Source organism: Callithrix jacchus, chromosome 2 (genome assembly GCF_049354715.1).
Source record: "Callithrix jacchus isolate 240 chromosome 2, calJac240_pri, whole genome shotgun sequence".
NCBI lineage: Eukaryota > Metazoa > Chordata > Mammalia > Primates > Cebidae > Callithrix > Callithrix jacchus.
This window is the reverse complement of record NC_133503.1, coordinates 162,112,501-162,130,313: the sequence shown is the minus strand read 5'-3', so window position 1 is coordinate 162,130,313 and position 17,813 is coordinate 162,112,501. Positions and strand designations below refer to the sequence as shown.

Here is a 17,813-nt window from a genome sequence, read left to right as displayed (position 1 = left end):
TGGTCTTGGTTCATAGCCAATTTGTTTCCAGTGAAGCTTTTTTTTTCCCACTTGTTGCCCAGGCTGGAGTTCAATAGCGCAATCTCAGCTCATGCAACTTCTACCTCCTGGGTTCAAGAAATTCTCCTGCCTCAGCCTCCCAAGTAGCTGAGATTACAGGCATGCGCCACCACGCCTGGCTAATTTTGTATTTTTAGTAAAGATGGGTTTTCTCCATGTTGCTGGTCTTGAACTCCTGACCTCAGGTGATCTGCCTGCCTTGGCCTCCCAAAGTGCTGGGGTTACAGGTGTGAGCCACTGCATCCAGCCAGTGAAGCTTTTTATAGTAGCTTATTTAGGAGAAAGATAAGACAGGAAGAAGGGCAATGCCTTGTAGAAAAGAGCCCAAGAGCAGGCGTGAAGAGGCATAAGTGCTAGTCCAGCTTTGCTGCCAATCAACTTTGTGAATAAAACCATGGGGTAGCGTGAAGACAATTGGATTCTAATTGCTCCTCATCTATTAATAAGTTGTATAACCTCAGGCTATGTACTCAGTTTTTCTATCAATAACAAGTCAGACTAGATGACCTCCAAAGTCATGCCATGCTTCCTCTAAAATGGTGTGGTCTTATGCAGTAGCCACTAGTCCACATGTGGCTCTTGAGCACCTGAAATGTGACTAGTCTAAACTCAGATGTACTATAGGTATAAAATTCACAGTGGATTTCAAAGACTAAGTACAGAAAAATGTATAAAATATCTTATTAATAATGTTTATATTGATTATTGATTACATGATAATATTTTGGACATTTGGGGTTAAATAAATTATTGAAATTAATTTCACCTGTTTCTTTTTATATTTTAAAATTATTGTTGTGGTTTGAATATGTTTTACTCTTCCAAAGCTCATGTTGAAAATTAATCCCTCATAGTGCTGGGAAATAGGACCTAATGGGCAATGTTTAAGTCATGAGGGCTCCACCCTCATGAATAGATGAATGCTACTATAAAAAGGGCTTATGGGAATGGGTTGGTTCCTTCGGCTCTTCTGTCGGGTGAGTACACAATGCTCCTTCTCTCCAAAAGATGCAGCAACGAGGCATCATCTTGGAATGAGAGACTGAAATCATTGGTGCTTCGATCTTGGACATCCCAGCCTCCATAATTGTAAGAGAATAAATTTCTGTTCTTTATAAATTGCTCAGTATCAGGTTGTGTTGTTATGACATATATGTTGGCTTTCATCCATGGTTCCTGGCTTATAATTCCCATAACCCTTGTTACAGTCTTTTGTTATATAATAATGTTGGGGCACTTTAGGCCTCAGGAAACAGAATCTCTCTCTGACCTTCTCCTGTTTTTCTTTCACTTCCCCAAGGTAGGACTCTAATCTGATTTTGAGTCATAAGATCCTCATTCCAGAGAGTTCTGTCCCAAACTCCAGAGGAAGGAATGCTACACAGGCCAAGAAAAGACTGAACAGGCAGGCCTTACTGGGTTTAAATCATGTGGTTCTTGTCTAATCACATTTATACTTGGTTGTTAATCATGCCAAGGTAATGAAGCCTCCATAAAACCCCAAAAGGACAGAGCTGAAGATGTGAAGGTTTCTAGAGGGTAGCATGCCCAGGGAGGGCATGGAAGCTCTGCATCTCTTCCCCCATACCTTGGCTTCAAGAGATCCTCCTGCCTTGGTCTCCCAAAGTGCTGGGATTACAGGCATAAGCCACCATGTCTGGCCTTCATCTGTATCTTTTGTACTATCCCTTATAGAACCATTAAATGTGTTTCCCTGAGTTCTGTGAGCCTCTCCAGCCAATTAGTTCAACCCATAGAGGGTCTGTAGGAACCCCAACTTGGAGCCAGTTGGTCAGAAGTTCCAGAGGTCTGGACTTGTGACTGGTGGGAAGTAAAGGGTGGTCTCATGGGACTGAGCCCTCAACCTGTGGGGTCTGACACTATCTTTTGGTAGATAGTGTCAGAACTGAATTGGAGGACACCTAGCTGGTGTCCACTGCTTGGTGTATGGGGAAACCCCCTACATATTTGGTCATAGAAGTCTTCTGTGTTGATGACTTTTGTGGTGTGAGAGCAGAGGAAGTACAGTTTGAGAGTTTTTTTTTCTCAAACAGAGATATTCTGTTATAGCAGCATAAAATAGACTAAGACAATTATATATGTAATTTAAACCCAGAATATTTTAAATTACATGGGAAGATCACATATTTTCATTGGGTTTTGCTGCTTTAGAAGATCAAGAACAGGTGTCCAAATTGACCCCAGCTATCAAGTTATATTTAACCACGCTCCAATTCACTATCAAGAACCAGAGTTATCATAAGGAATGGGAGCTTTGGAGAGCAACAGACTAGCAAAGATAGTGATCCCTTGAATGAGAAGACCCACAGCAGCATTCCTGCCTTTCCACTAAGCAAAGGGACCTTGCCACAAGTCTTGGTAAAATAGTACAGAGAACTAACCTGTGGAGGTGACAAAGACCTGTGAAATTACATACACCAGTCATAACCACAGCAGCCCCTCTGGACCAAGGCTGTGTTCTCTGAAGATTAGTCAAGAGGCTAAGTGTGGTGGCTCACACCTGTAACCCCAGCACTATGGGAGGCCAAGCCTGAAGGATTGCTTGAGCCCAGGAGATCGAGACCAGCTTGAGCAACATAGGGACACTTCATCTATACTATTTTTTTTTTTTTAAATAAGCCAGGCAGTGGTATGTGCCTGTAGTCCCAATTACTTGGGAGGCTGAGGTGGGAGGATCTCTTGAGCACAGGAGGTTGAGGTTACAGCAAGCTATGATCATGACACTGTATAGCAGCCTGGGTGACACAGCAAGACCTTGTCACTAGAAAAAAAAGTTGGGAAACCTGGGCAAAAATTATAGTCTGAAAAAACCATGAAGATTTGCAAACCCAACACGAGCACCTAAACATTCACCAGCTTGCCAGGCAACTGAAATTCCCACCCAGAGTCCCTCCTGAGGATGACTTTCTTGCAGGAGAAAATAGCCTCTGTTCAGATGAAATGAAGGGTGATGATTGGCTAATAAGAGTAGGAGTGATTTTTAATCCAGTGAGACAAAATTCACACAGAATTATTGGGGCACTGACAAGGAAGGCTGGACTGAATTTGAATGAGCCTGAAATTAGGCCCCCTGTACTCACTCGTGGACCTTTATTTGCTTTTGTATTTGACAAGACAGCTTCTCTTTCACTGTGTGCATGTTTCTCCTGCTAGGAAATGTCACTTTGGCCCTGCCAGCAGGAAGGCGTAGAGTATAGATTCCAGGGACTTGGAAAGCAGAGACTCTTCCTTGGGTTGTTAGCATTCTCCCTTTCATCCCAGGGATGAAATACTTTCCTAGGGGCACTGGAACGGGTTGGTGGGTTGGGTGTTAATTACTAGAAGATAACATGTAGAACCAAAACCATTAAAACACTCATGAAATGACCACCACTGGAATTACAACCTTAGGGGAGGGTATTATGTTACTCTGATACTGAAAAGCAAACCTAACATCTGCCAATAGGAACCTGTAAACCACTAAAAACTCATGCCATGTCGTTTTTACTACGTTTTTATACTAAGATATGAATAAGAGGAATGCTGGGCACATCCGTTTTGTTTGGAGTGAGAGAAAAACCGAACCATGGGATTTTTGTCTGGAGAGAGCACAGGACAAGTTATAATTATGGGGCATGTGTGTTTGTGTTTGAGAAGGGTGCTCACTAGGCAGACATGAATCACCCACAAGCTAGGAAGGAGCCTCAAAAGGGTGGATGAACAACTTTGATTACCTAAATATTTTTCTGTGTGCACGGGGACTCTACAAAAGCAAATGAGGAGACAGAAATGTGTACCATTAGGGCCCAGAGGATAGTGGAGCCATAGGATAAAACAGTTGAGGACCTAAAACTATGTCTGGCTTTGTGTTTTCCATTTATGAAATGGTAGTGGCTAAGAATATCTAGATGTAACCTTTTAGGAAAAAACTTTAAAAAAATTACTAAGAAGAACCAGATAGTTTTTACTTTAAAAATAAGTAAATTGTAAATCTCAAATGATCATAAAAACACCTGCTGCCAACCCTGCACTGGGTAAAATGACCTGCTTGGGTTAGGAGGATGAAGATTTCCAAACAGTAGCTTTCAGAAAATAAAATTTAGTCACTGAAGCATCCTTGAATATTTGTGTTGGAAAATTAGTATATGGATGGAATACATACACACACACACACACACACACACACACACACACACACACACACACATATATATATATGGTACAATCTTGGCTCACAGCAACCTCTGCCTCCCAGATTCAAGAGCTTCTCTGGCCTCAGCCTCCCAAGGAGCTGGACCCACAGGTGCCCACCACTACACTCCGCTAATTTTCGTATTTTTAGGAGAGATGGGGTTTCACCATATCGGCCAGGCTAGTCTCAAACTCCTGACCTCAAGTGATCTGCCCCCCTCAGCCTCCCAGAGTGCTGGGATTACAGGAGTGAGCCACTGCTTTCAGTCTGGATGGAATATTTTGAAAATTATATCAACATTTAAATATCTTAGGATAATTTACAATGTAGTGGACACCTTTGATAAATCCTTTGGAATTGAGAATAATCACCTTTTAGCCTGTGTAATAGTTGAGTTCTGATTTGTAGATAATAGATTTGCTAGAGTAGGGCAGAGCCAAACGGAAGTCTCACATTAAAAACTGGGCTCCAGATACTTTATGGCAGGCTGCTGAGTTACAAATTTTAAAAATAGTATGTTCCCTTTTGATTATAAAATTATACTAGGGCCATTGTAGAAAATTTGGAACATGTAAAAAACTATAAAGAAGTAAACATTTTAAATATAAAAAAATAGCTTTCTTTATCTGTTGGCATATATTCTTCCAGGCTTCTTTCTGTGCATGTCTAGTAATTTATTCATTGACTAAACCTTGATAAAGAAACTATTTACTATATGAAAAACACTGTGCTAGACATTGAGGACAAATGGTGAGCAAAAGGGACGTGGTCTCTCTGCAGGGAGGACACACAATTAGGCAAGCCACAGTGATCAGGTCTGGTCAGTGCAAACACAGGGGAAGCACAGTGCTTAGGGCACTGTAGCAGAGGCACTTCACCTAGTCTGGGAATGAATCAGCTCCAAAACAATGTTTTTTTTTTTTCAGATAGAGTCTCGTTCTGTTACCCAGGCTGGAGTGCAGTGGTGCAGTCTCTGCTCACTGCAACCTCCGCCTCCTGAGTTCAAGCGATTTTCCTGTCTCAGCTTCCTGAGTTGCTCCTAGGCGAGTGCTACCACAGCTAGCTAATTTTCATATTTTTAGTAGAGACAGGGTATCACCATGTTGGCCAGGCTGGTCTCTATCTCTTGACCTCAGGTGATCTGCCACCTCGGCCTCCCAAAGTGCTGGTATTACAGATGTAAGCCACCATTCCCAGCCTAAAACATGATTTTTTCTGCTGCCTAGTTTAGTATTTCTTTACACAGAGGTATTGTACTTTACTGAACCAACCAACTGTTCTTCATGCTGAACATTAAGATTGTGGTTTGTTTATTTTTTGATACAGGGTCTTGCTCTGTCACCATTCTGGGGTGCAGAGGCACAATCTTGATTAACCACAGCCTTGACCCCCTGGGGTCAGATGATCCTCTCACCTCAACCTCCTTAGTAGCGGGGACTGTAAGCACACACCACCATGCCCAACTAATTTTTGTAGAGACGGGTTTTTGCCGTGTTGCCCAGGCTGGTCTCAAACTCTTGGGCCCAAGTGATCCACCCGCCTTGGCTTCCCAAAATGTTGGGGTTACCGACATGAGTCAGGGCACTGGACCAAGATTGTGGATTTTTTTCCCCACTATTATAAATAACTTCTGCAATGAATCATATTCAAACCTTTATAATCCTTTAGAATGCATTAAACGATTCCTTTGGAAAAGTAGAATTGCAAAGTAAAAAGGAATCCTTATTTGAAAGGTTTTTGATATATATTCAGGCTGTTAAGCTGAAAAATTTATCTAATTTTAATTTTTTCTCTCCAACACTTTGCACCTCTTCCCAGCATCTTGTAATGATGGCCTATCACATGTGTTACAATGGCTCTGGAGAGCACATGACAGGGCTCTTTCAACCTCAGGAAGACATTGTTAGAGATACTTTTTCCCAAGTCAGGATTTAAGGACTTTTTTGGACAGAGATTTCAAAGCCCTCAGTGCACCTTCTGTAAATAGGAAAAGGTATCCCTCCCTGGATGGACAAAGCCTCCAGACCCACAGCTTCACAAGCAGAAGGTGCTTGCAGAAACAAGGCCCCTTTTCTTATTAAAAAAAAAAAAAGTGGGGGAGGGGAATGGATACCTCTTGGAGCAGTTGCAACTGGGACGTGTGAGTTGGCAAGCAAAGCCCATCCTGCATATCCCCCCACTCCTCCTCCCTCAGCAGGTAGCCTTCTGCAAAGTGCACAACCATCTGCAGCCCTTTTTGTTTTTTCTCGAGACTCTGATCTTGTTGCCCTTGCCACAGCCTTTCATCTAGAACACGCTTCCTCATTCTTTAAGCCACAGCTCTAGTGACACTCTGTGCGTCTTTCTGCTGCCCATCCTTGTTTCCCCATGACCGGGTGGGTGACCTTCTGCTCTCACCAACCTTCTAGGCTGGGACTTGAGAGCAGGACACCCCTCCAGTTGGCTTTGCCTCCTCCAGTGCGCCTCAGGGCACAGAAGGTGCTGCATTCCCATTACTGAAAAGAATACCTGTTGAATCACTGTTACTGTATTACCTTAGGTTTAGAAACTTTTGTTCTGACTAAAAATATATGTGTTCTTTGTAAAATATATATATATAATTAGATTTTACACTATATATTTTATGAAGATATAAAAATAGTCTATAACCAGGTACCCAATTCATATTATAAACATCATATAATCATTTACATATTATAATAATTTACAACCAAAAATCCAAGTAAATGTTAACTCTTCTTTATCATTGGGATGTACATCCTTTCATATTTTAAAAATTTGTTTGAAGCGTATTTTATTTTTACAAAAATAGAGTCATATAACACTTCCTGTTTTGTGACTTTTTTTCAGTTAATAAATCAGGAGTCATCACCCACGGCCATATCCATAGATTGGTATGGGTTTTTTCTTTCAGTGGTTTCATAGTATTCAATCACATGGTTTTGTCATAGTTTATTTACTTGATTCTCCCAGTTGCTGGATATTTTGTTGATTTTGTCCCTTTCCTGGTGATTACTAATGTTATGGAAATGCTATGATAGTCATATGCCTTTTGTTCATCCATCTCAATATTTTCTTAAACAAATTCTTTTTTTTTTTTCCCAAGTCAGAGCCTTGCTCTGTTGCTTAAGTTGGAGTGCAATGGTGCAATCTTGGCTCACTGCAACTTCTGCTTCCCTGGGTTCAAGCAAGTCTCCTGCCTCAACCTCCGAGTAGCTGGGATTACAGGCGGGTGCCACCACAGCCAGCTAATTTTTGTACTTTCAGTAGAGATGGGGTTTCACCATGTTGGCCAGGCTGGTTTCAAACTCCTGACTTCGTGATCTGCCCCCCTCAGTCTCCCAAAGTGCTGGGATTACAGGTGTGAGCTGTTGCACCCGGCTGTTCTTAAATAAATTCTTAGGGCCAGGCATGGTGGCTCTTGCCTGTAATCCTAGCACTTTGGAATATGAGGAGGGCGGATCACTTGAGCCCAGGAGTTCAAGACCAGCCTGGGCAACATGGGGAAACACTGTCTCTACAAAAAATAAAAATAATTAGTCTGGCATGGTAGTGTGTGCCTGTACTTCCAGCTACTTGGGAGGCTAAGGTGGGAGGATTGCTTGAGTCCAAGAGGTTGAGGTTGCAGTGAGCAGAGATTGCAACACTGCACTCCAGCCTGGGTGACAGAGTGAGACTCTGCCTTGAAAAAAAAATTCTTAAAAGAGAAAATTGTCAAAAGGTATGACCATTTAAATCACTTTTTCATATATAGTGCCAAATTAGTTCACAGTGTTGAAAATATCTCTGTATATGCCTCTCTCCTCCAATAGTGTGGGCTCAGGGAAGGCAGGATCTCCAGTGCCTTTGCTCAGTGCTTGGCAAATAGTAGATGCCTAGTGTTCACTGAATGAATAATGAGTTGGATAACTCAAATGAGAAGGCCTTCATTACATAAGTAAAATCTTGCCAGCATGGTCACAGAAGTCTACAATTGGTACTCTTGGCCTTTTCTGGATATCTGTAGCCTAAATGGTAATAATATTTTAAACTTTCATTTCTCAGAAGAGATTGCTTTATATACCACACTGAAAATAATAAATTACTCTTGGAGGATAATTAGTTGTAAAAATGTATCACCAGAAGATTTATAGTTTTGAAACAAGGGCCAAGGGGAGTGAGAGAGAGAGAGAGAGAGAGAGAGAGAGAGGGAGAGAGACTCTGAATTTCAGAAATCTGTATTTAGAAACAAAATGGATCATTTTCCAGCTGAGATGGCTTTTAGGAGAGCCAGGTTTGGTCCCTTTCAGTGCTGTGGTTTTATGATTTACACTCTGTAACTAAATGTGTGAGGAGGTATGCCAAAGTAAACAGAGAGGAAAGAATGCAGGACTAGTCATTAGGAACAAAGTTTGAACCTAGGGTCAAGGTAGGGAATTTCCCTTGCACTGACTGTCTTATTCCTGGTTAACACTATAGTTTCCTTTCTGATTTCAATTTAGAACTTTTTTTTTTTGCATTCATGCTTTCCAGATATATGAATACAAATTGGTGCCCATATCACCATCATCAGCTTTCTTATGATACTAAAGCACAGAAGTTAGGTGACCTGCTAAGGTCAGTCAATAATTTGGCAGCCGTAGAGAAGAATGGTACCTTAAGCTAACAGTAATAAAAACACCCCCAGAGAAATCAGAAAAAGGAGAGTAGTGATCATTAATGTTTCTGGATGTTAAAATATATTATAAATTTACTGTGATTAAGTTAGTGTTTCACTGATACATAAATCCAGAAGATAAAAATTTTCATGCCAATTTAATATATTGCAAAGTTAATGTTTTACATCAGGGAAAACTGTGGATTATTCAATGAATGATTTTGAAATAAATAACTGTGGAAAAAAGATAAAATTAAATATTTAAGGCTCTCTGCTCCTCCTGTTCGACAAACAGCCGCATCTTGTCTCCCGTCGCCAGCCACATCCCCGAGACACATGGGGAAGATGAAGGTCGGAGTCGACAGATTTGGTCGTATTGGGCGCCTGGTCACCAGGGCTGCTTTTAATTCTGGTAAAGTGGATATTGTCGCCATCAATGATCCCTTCATTGACCTCAACTACATGGTCTACATATTCTAGTATGATTTCACCCATGGCAAATTCCATGGCACTGTCAAGGCTGAGAACGGGAAGCTTGTCATCAATGGAAATCCCAACACTATCTTCCAGGAGCGAGATCCCTCCAAAATCAAGTGGGGCGATGCTGGCGCTGAATATGTGGTGGAGTCCACTGGCGTCTTCACCACCATGGAGAAGGCTGGGGCTCACTTGCAGTGGGGAGCCAAAAGGGTCATCATATCTGCCCCCTCTGCTGATGCCCCCATGTTCGTGATGGGTGTGAACCATGAGAAGTATGAAAACAGCCTCAAGGTTGTCAGCAATGCCTCCTGCACCACCAACTGCTTAGCGCCCCTGGCCAAGGTCATCCATGACAACTTTGGTATCGTGGAAGGACTCGACCACTGTCCACACCATCACTGCCACCCAGAAGACCATGGACGGCCCCTCCGGGAAACTGTGGCATGATGGCCATGGGGCTCTCCAGAACATCATCCCTGCCTCTACTGGCGCTGCCAAGGCCATGGGCAAGGTCATCCCTGAGCTGAATGGGAAGCTCACTGGCATGGCCTTCTGTGTCCCCACCGCCAACGTGTCAGTGGTGGACCTGACCTGCCGTCTGGAAAAACCTACCAAATATGATGACATCAAGAAGGTGGTGAAGCAGGTGTCAGAGGGCCCCCTCAAGGGCATCCTGGGCTACACTGAGCACCAGGTAGTGTCCTCTGACTTCAACAGGGACACCCATTCTTCCACCTTCGATGCTGGGGCTGGCATTGCCCTCAACGACCACTTCGTCAAGCTCATTTCCTGGTATGACAATGAATTTGGCTACAGCAATAGGGTGGTGGACCTTATGTCCCACAAGGCCTCCAAGGAGTGAGACCCCTGGACCACCAGCCCCAGTGAGAGCACGAGAAAGAGAGGCCCTTACTGCTAGGGAGTCCCTGCCACACTGAGTCCCCCACCACACTGAATTGCCCCTCCTCACAGTTTCCATGCAGACCCCTTAAAGAGGGAGGGGCCTAGGGAGCCCCACCTTGTCGTGTACCATCAATAAAGTCCCCTGTGCTCATCCAAAAAAGAAAACATTTAAATTCCATATTAAATATTTAAAGTGAAGCATTAAAATGTAAAACCACCCAAAGGAAATATGGAAGAGGTTTTTTTCTTTTTAAGTTTTAGAGCAGAAGGTCTTTCTAAGCATAAAACAAGACTCAGAAGCCATTAAAAAAAAAAAAAAGACCTTATAAAAAAAGTGAAATTTCATGATGGCTAAATAAAACTCATTAAAAGACAAACGGTGAAAAAAGTATGCCGGAGGGATGGTATTTGTAAGGCAGAGGACAAAAGGCTCTTGTATTGAGAGGTCTTGTATAACAATAAGGAAGAAGCCAATGGCTCAACAGAAAAATAGGCTGTGGATGGCTGGTGCGGTGGCTGACGCCTGTAATCCCAGCACTTAGGGAGGTCCAGGCAGGTTGATCACCTGAGGTTAGGAGTTTGAGATCAGCCTGGCCAACATGGTGAATCCCCATCTCTACTAAAAATAAAAAAATTAGTGGGATGCGATGGCACGTTCCTGTAGTCCCATCTATTGGGGAGGTTGAGGCAGGAGAACTGCTTGAACCCAAGAGGCAGAGGTGGCAGTGAGCCAAGATCGTGTCATTGCACTCTAGCCTGGGTGACAAAGCGAGTCTCCATCTCAAAAATAATAATAATAATAATAAAAATAATAAAAGAAAATAGACTGTGGATAGGGATGGGTAGTTCACAAATATAAACATTTTTAAAATGTGCAACATTATTCAAAGTTACTTAAACACAAATAAAAACAAGTAAGAGTGAAGATACATTTTTACCTGCCTAACTGGCAAAGATGGAAGTGATTCATATTACCTGGTGTTAACAAGTGTTCAATAATACATGATTAGTAGGAGTATAAACTGGTGCAAATTCTTAGGATATATTTGTCAATACCTATTAATTTAAAATATATACCTTGACTTAAGAGTTTCACTACTGGAATTTATGCTACAAATGCAAATACATATGGAAAAATGTAAGTATAAGAATCTCATTGTAGCCTTAGCTCAATAGGAAAATATTAAAACAATCTGTCTATCTGGTGAACTAGGAAAAATGATGGCCCATCTGCACACTGGTCTTCAATGCAACAATAAAAAATAATGTAAGGAAAGAGCTCTGGGCTGGGCATGGTTACTCACGCCTGTAATCCCAGCACTTTGGGAGGCTGAGGAGGGTGGATCACCTGAGTTCAGGAGTTCAAGACCAGCCTGGCCAACATGGTGAAACCCCGTCTCTACTAAAAATGCAAAAAATTTTCTGGGTGTGGTGGCAGGCGCCTGTAATCCCAGCTACTAGGGAGGCTGAGGCAAAAGAATCGCTTGAACTCAGGAGGCTGAGGTTACAGTGAGCCGAGATAGTGCCATTGCACTCCAGCCTGGGCAAAAAGAGCAAAACTCTGTCTCAAAAAAAAAAAAAAATTCAAATCTGGTCTTTAAGTGAAGAGAACAAGGTGCAAAACAGTAATGGAAAATATCTATCTCCCTGTTTGTATATATATAAATTCATATGGACAACACATAGATGGATATAAATGCTTACACATGCACACATGCTTGTGGAATGATAAAGCACAAGTTCTTGTTTTTTAGATGGAGTCTTGCTCTATCATCCAAACTGGAGCGCAGTGGTGCAGTCTTGGCTCACTGCAACCTCCACCTCCCAGGCTCAAGTGATTCTTGTGCCTCCGAATCCCCTGAGAAACTGGGATTACAGGTGTGTGCCACCATCGCCTGTTAATTTTTGTATTTTTAGTAGAGACAAGGTTTCACCATGTTGGCCAGGCTGGTCTCGAACTCCTGACCTTGGGTGATCTGCCCACCCCAGCTCCCAAAGTGCTGAGATTACAGGTGTGAGCCACTATGCCTGGCCAAGCTCAAGTTCCTATTAGTGGTTGCCTCTGAGGAGGGTGAAGGTCTGGGATGGTAGCAAAAAAATCTCCTTTTCATTGTACATTCTTTATTATGGTTTGAATTTTTACTACTTGCATTAGTTGCATATTGTTGCATAACAAATTAGTACAAACTTAGTGGCTTAAAACAACACCCATTTATTATATCATAGTATGGACCAGGAGTCAGGTATGGCTCAATGGGTCCTCTGCTCAGGGTCTCATGAGGCTGCGATTAAAGTGTCGGCTGGAACTACAGTTTCATCTGAGGTTTGGGGTGCCTTTCAAGCTCATGTAGTAGTTGGCCTTGTTCATTTCTTCACAGCTGTTGAGCTTATAGCAGCTTTCTTCTTCAACACCAGCAGGACAGAGAGTCTCTGATCTCTAGATCCTCTTTTAAAGATCTCACTTCATCAGGTTAGGCTCCACTCAGAATAACATCCTTGTGAATTCACTTAAAATCAACTTTAGGGACTTTATATCTGCAAAATTCTCTCACTTTTGCTATGTTCTATCAACTAGAAGCAAATCAGAGCTTCCATCTTGATTCAAGATGATGGAATAATACAGTGGCGTGGATACCAGGGAGCAGGAGTCACAAGGGCCTTTTTAGTATTCTGCTTACCACATTAGTATTACCCATAATAACCATCACCCAAACCACCACAACATATGGAATACTTACATAGCGCTTATTTTCTAGTGGACACTGTTTCAAACATTCTGCTGGTATTAAGTCACTTAATGATCAGAACAATCCTACGAAGTAGGTATTCTTACTACCTCCATTCCAGGGATGAGTTTAAATAATTTGCCCAAGGTCATAGAGGTTATAAGTGCTGAAGCAAGCACTAGAACCCAGCTAGTCTATGTCCACAGTTCTGTGTTCTTTATTGTATTATGTACACATTTTTCAAATACAGTGGTTAAAACAAAACAAAACAAAACATTTTCCCAGCCTGGGCAACAAAGTGAGACCCGGTCTCTACAAAAAAAAATCAAAAACATTAGCAGGGTGTGGTGGCACACCCCTGTGGTCCCAACTACATGGGAGGCTAAGGTGGGAAGATTGCTTGATCCCAGGAGGCTGAGCTTGCAGTGAGCCTTGTTCATGCCACTATACTCCAACCTGGGTGACAGAGCGACACTCTTGTCTCAAAAAAAATTTTTTTAAGTTTTTCAGTTACTAAAGTTCTATAACAAATATGTCAAACTTGTGGCTTAACCACCACAGCATTTATTTTGCTCATGAATTTGTTCTTTAAATAGGTTAAGACTTGGCAGGCATGACTCATGTCTGCCCCAGTCACCATCAGCTTGGGGGTGAGAAGGCTGGGAGCTGGAATCATCTGGAGGACTCACCTTATTCCCATGTCTGGCAGTTGATGCTGGCTATCAACCGGAAACCTTAATTCCTGTCCACATGGACCCCTCCATGTGGCTAGTCTGACTACCTCACAGCACAGTGGCTGGGTTCCAAAGGCAAGTATCCAATGAATGAGAGAGAGAGCCAGATGGAAGCTACATTGCCTTTTCTGTTCTGTCTTGGAAATTAAGTTCTCTTCTGTTGCATTTGATTTGTCAGAGCAGTCACAAAATTCTATCCAAGTTTAAGGAGAAAGAAAACAGACTTCACCTCTTGACCAAGAGTGGCAAGGTTTTGTAAGAGCATGAGGACCTGAAATATTGCTGTCAAGCTGCCACAAAAGGGTTGATTAATTTATTCCACTCTCTCACAGCTAGCCTGTACCCAAACCATCCCAATAATTTATCCATCCTTTTCTTTAAAAGCATCAAGAAAAAGACTCCCACAACCTTAAGTCATAAAACATCAGTATTGCCCATTTTTCTTTTTCCTGCTTTAGTATTCCTAAAGCACTTTTCTCCTTCCACTTCCTTTAGGGCAAAGGTCCCCAACCTTTTGGCACCAGGGATTGGTTTTGCAGAAGACAAGTTTTTCCATGGATGAGAGAGAGTGTGTGGAGGGAGGGTTCTGGGATGAAACTGTTCCACCTCAGATCATCAGGCATTAGATTCTCATAAGGAGGGTGCAGCCTAGATCCTTTGCATGTGCAATTCACAATAAGGCTTGAGCTCCTACGAGAATTGAATGCTGCCACTGATCTGACAGGAGGCGAAGCTCAGGTCATAATGCTTGCTTGTCTGCCACTCACCTCCTGCTGTGCAACTGAGTTTCTAACAGGCCATGGAATGGCAGTGGTCCATGGCCTCGGAGTTGGGAACCCCTGCTTTAAAGTGAAGAAAAAATTAAATTTTAAGCTCAGATATTGTTGGCTTCAAATCTAGATAATTGTTTTCCTTCTTTGGGCTCTAAGATTCTCCAGGGAAGAATTTTGAGTTAGGAATGTCTAGGACACTTCAGCTCATCTTCCAAAAAAGTGGGGGAAGGGTGAAATAGATACAGCCATTCAATCATTCATCCATTTAGCAAAAATTGTTGAGTCCCCACCGTGTGCTGAGTACAGTCCTAGGGAGTGTATCCATCCTAGAGATGGAGACAATGTCTCTGCCCTCGAGGTGATTTTCTAACATGGGACAAGTCAAACACAACCACTCTTATAGGTCTTCAGCTGAGTCTTTGTCTTGTCTAGGACTGATGCCTCCTACTGCTGGAGGTCTCAAAAATAATGTAAGTATTTAATGTTAATTATTAAAATCAATAATGCAGTTCCCAAACTATGTGCTGAGGCAACCCAGGATGCTGAAACAAACTCACAGTGAGATATTTTAAATTTTTGAGAGAAACAGAGACATTTGTTAAACACAGCACAATAATACCATTAGGTTTTTCAAGTCTAACTAAATCAGAGAAACTGGTATTTCTTTGGAAATAGTGGTGTAGTTAAAAAATTACTGAGACATTAACGACATCAATTGTAAGCTGAGAACGTGTGGGAACCTCTAGGATGCCTCATCCACCAATTTTCCTGATATTTCCTTGTTTTTTTCCAAAGTGAACACGTACTATTTGAGTCATTCTTTTCTTTGTGAGAATGCCTTAACCTGCCTGGGCCTCTTGCAGGGCCCGCTGCCTGGGCCATCAGAGTCCTCTCCACATGGACACCATTTCCAAACTCTCCCCACTGCTAATCCCTCCCTGCAGCCTCCTCCCCATAGCCAACCTGGCTTCAGTTCCTTCACCCCAGGCTCTGGCATCCCTCTGTGGAAATAATCAAGTATTAATCCTTATCAGTGCCATATGGGGACTTGCAGAATTTGCATCCTGGTCCCTTCCTCTTCTGCCCAGTTATTGCTACTCAACAAAAGGGAATAGTGAGGGAAACACTGTGAAGTTCTTCCCTTCTGGGCTATGGTTGGTTCAGCATCCCAAAATTAATTTCCTTTTGAACCCCCAGTGAGGTGAGAAGGTCCAATCCCTTTCACTAACATATCTTTGAACTGGTTTCTTATTAACTAATATCCTGGTGCTACTATACTAAGATGGTGTTTGCCTTGACTGAGCATACCACACTATCTGATAATAAGTAGTGCATGTCACATGTGTTCTAATTACAAGGCTTCTCCCCTGGCCTTTGTGGTGGGGGTGTGGGGTGGGGGTGGGGGTTGAAGTAGCTGAATAAGGAAAGGACAGGAAAAGCATTTAGCTCATGCTTCCACATTAACGTGATAACCACACAGCAGAAGGATGCAGAAGAATGTACTCAAGTGGGAGCCCTGGTTCCATTTTAGAGTCAGATTGAGAGGGTCTAAGATATTTTACAGAACAGGTAGTCTCTCTTAAGTAACAGCTACCCAGATATTTAAGTGGTGGAGGAAAAGCTCCTCAGTGAACAGCATGTGCACAGGCCCAAAGGGGAGCCACAGCATGTTCAGTGCTAAGCACTGCATACAGTTCAGTTCTCCACGCAGAAGCTGGATTTCATCCCAAAAGGCTATAATCTAGGGGACAGGGAACATGTCCCTGGTTTGCTTCAGGTATGAATAACTTTTGTTTAGATATTATTTTTAGTGTGTTTTTTTTTTGAGACAGAGTCTCTCTCTGTCACCCGGGCTCGAGTGCAGTGGCCCTATCTGGGCTCACCGCAAACTCCACCTCCCAAGTTCAAGCGATTTTCTTTCCTTAGCCTCCTGAGAAGCTGGGACTACAGGGGCCCACCACCTGTCTTTTTGTATTTTTATGCTCTGCTAATTTTTGTATTTTTAATAGAGATGGGGTTTTACCATGTTGGCCAGGCTGGTCTTGAACTCCTGACCTTGTGTTCCACCCACCTTGGCTTTCCAAAGTGCTGGGATTATAGCTGTGAGCCACAGCACCCAGCCTTTAGTGTTTTATTATTAGATTGTAAATAGCCCACATTAAGAGACAGCCCACATTATACTGAGTCTGTATAGAGGCTTCATAGCTGCTATACCTCTATCTGAAATTCTTGATGGGAAGTGTATGTGGCTACATGACACAAATTAAAATCTGGGAGCTTTTGGATTCAGCACCCAGTTATTGCCTCTAGGAAGAAAGGCAAACCTGATCATGCCATCCTCAGGCTTAAACCTTTCAATGATTCTGCATTGCCTCAAGATAAGTTCCAAGTCCTTGAAAGGTATACAAGGTTCTCCAGGACCTAGTTCTGGTTAGCTTACTGACTTCAACAATGGTCACTCTCCCACATCAAACACTGCTCCTGCATTTCCTACAACCCCACTGACCAGCTGCCACTCAAGGCTTTTGTAAACACTGTTCCCTCTGCCTTCAGGGAGCTTCTCTCCAGTTCTCCATCACCTTCTTCACTTTAGCCTTAAGACCTCTTGCTCAGCTGTTGGTTCTCAGGGAGCTTCTCTGTCCACCCTAGGGAAACCTCCAAGACCCTGTGCTTGACCTGACTGCAGCACTTACCGCCGTATACTGAAATGTCCCCTCTCCCTGTCCATCTCTCAACTAGCCTAGGAGATCTTTTAAGATGGGGCCTGTTTTTTCCACCATTAGAATGTTAGTTTTTAAATACAAGGTCTGGTACATAGTAGGAACACATTAAACATTTGTTCAATTGCTGACTGAAGCAGTATTCTGTGAGGGTAAGTATTGAATTCATTTTCCTCAAAAGGGCTATGAACGTTTAACTGATAAGACTTTTTTTTTTTTTTTTTTAGATGGAGTCTTGCTCTGTCACACAGGCTGGAGTGCAGTGGCACAATCTAGGCTCACTGCAGCCTCTGCCTCCGAGGTTCAAGTGATTCTCCTGCCTCAGCCTCCAGAGTAGCAGGGATTACAGGCATGTGTCACCACACCCAGCTAATTTTTGCATTTTTAGTAGAGATGGGGTTTTACCATGTTGGCCATGCTGGTCTCAAGCTTCTGACCTCAAGTGATCTGCCCACTTTGGCCTCCCAAAGTGCTGGGATTACAGGTGTGAGCCACCACACCTAGCCCTGATAAGACTTTAATGAATTTAAATTATTTTTTCATGGAGAATACAGAAAGCGCTTTTCTAAAGATGCAGTAGTTCTATATG

General features: G+C 42.6%; 1 pseudogene; it reads left to right on the top strand.

Moving 5' to 3' along the window:
* The first annotated feature begins 9,153 nt into the window (after positions 1 to 9,153).
* On the top strand, positions 9,154 to 10,470 carry LOC100392756 (glyceraldehyde-3-phosphate dehydrogenase pseudogene; annotated as a pseudogene).
* Positions 10,471 to 17,813: the final 7,343 nt, after the last annotated feature.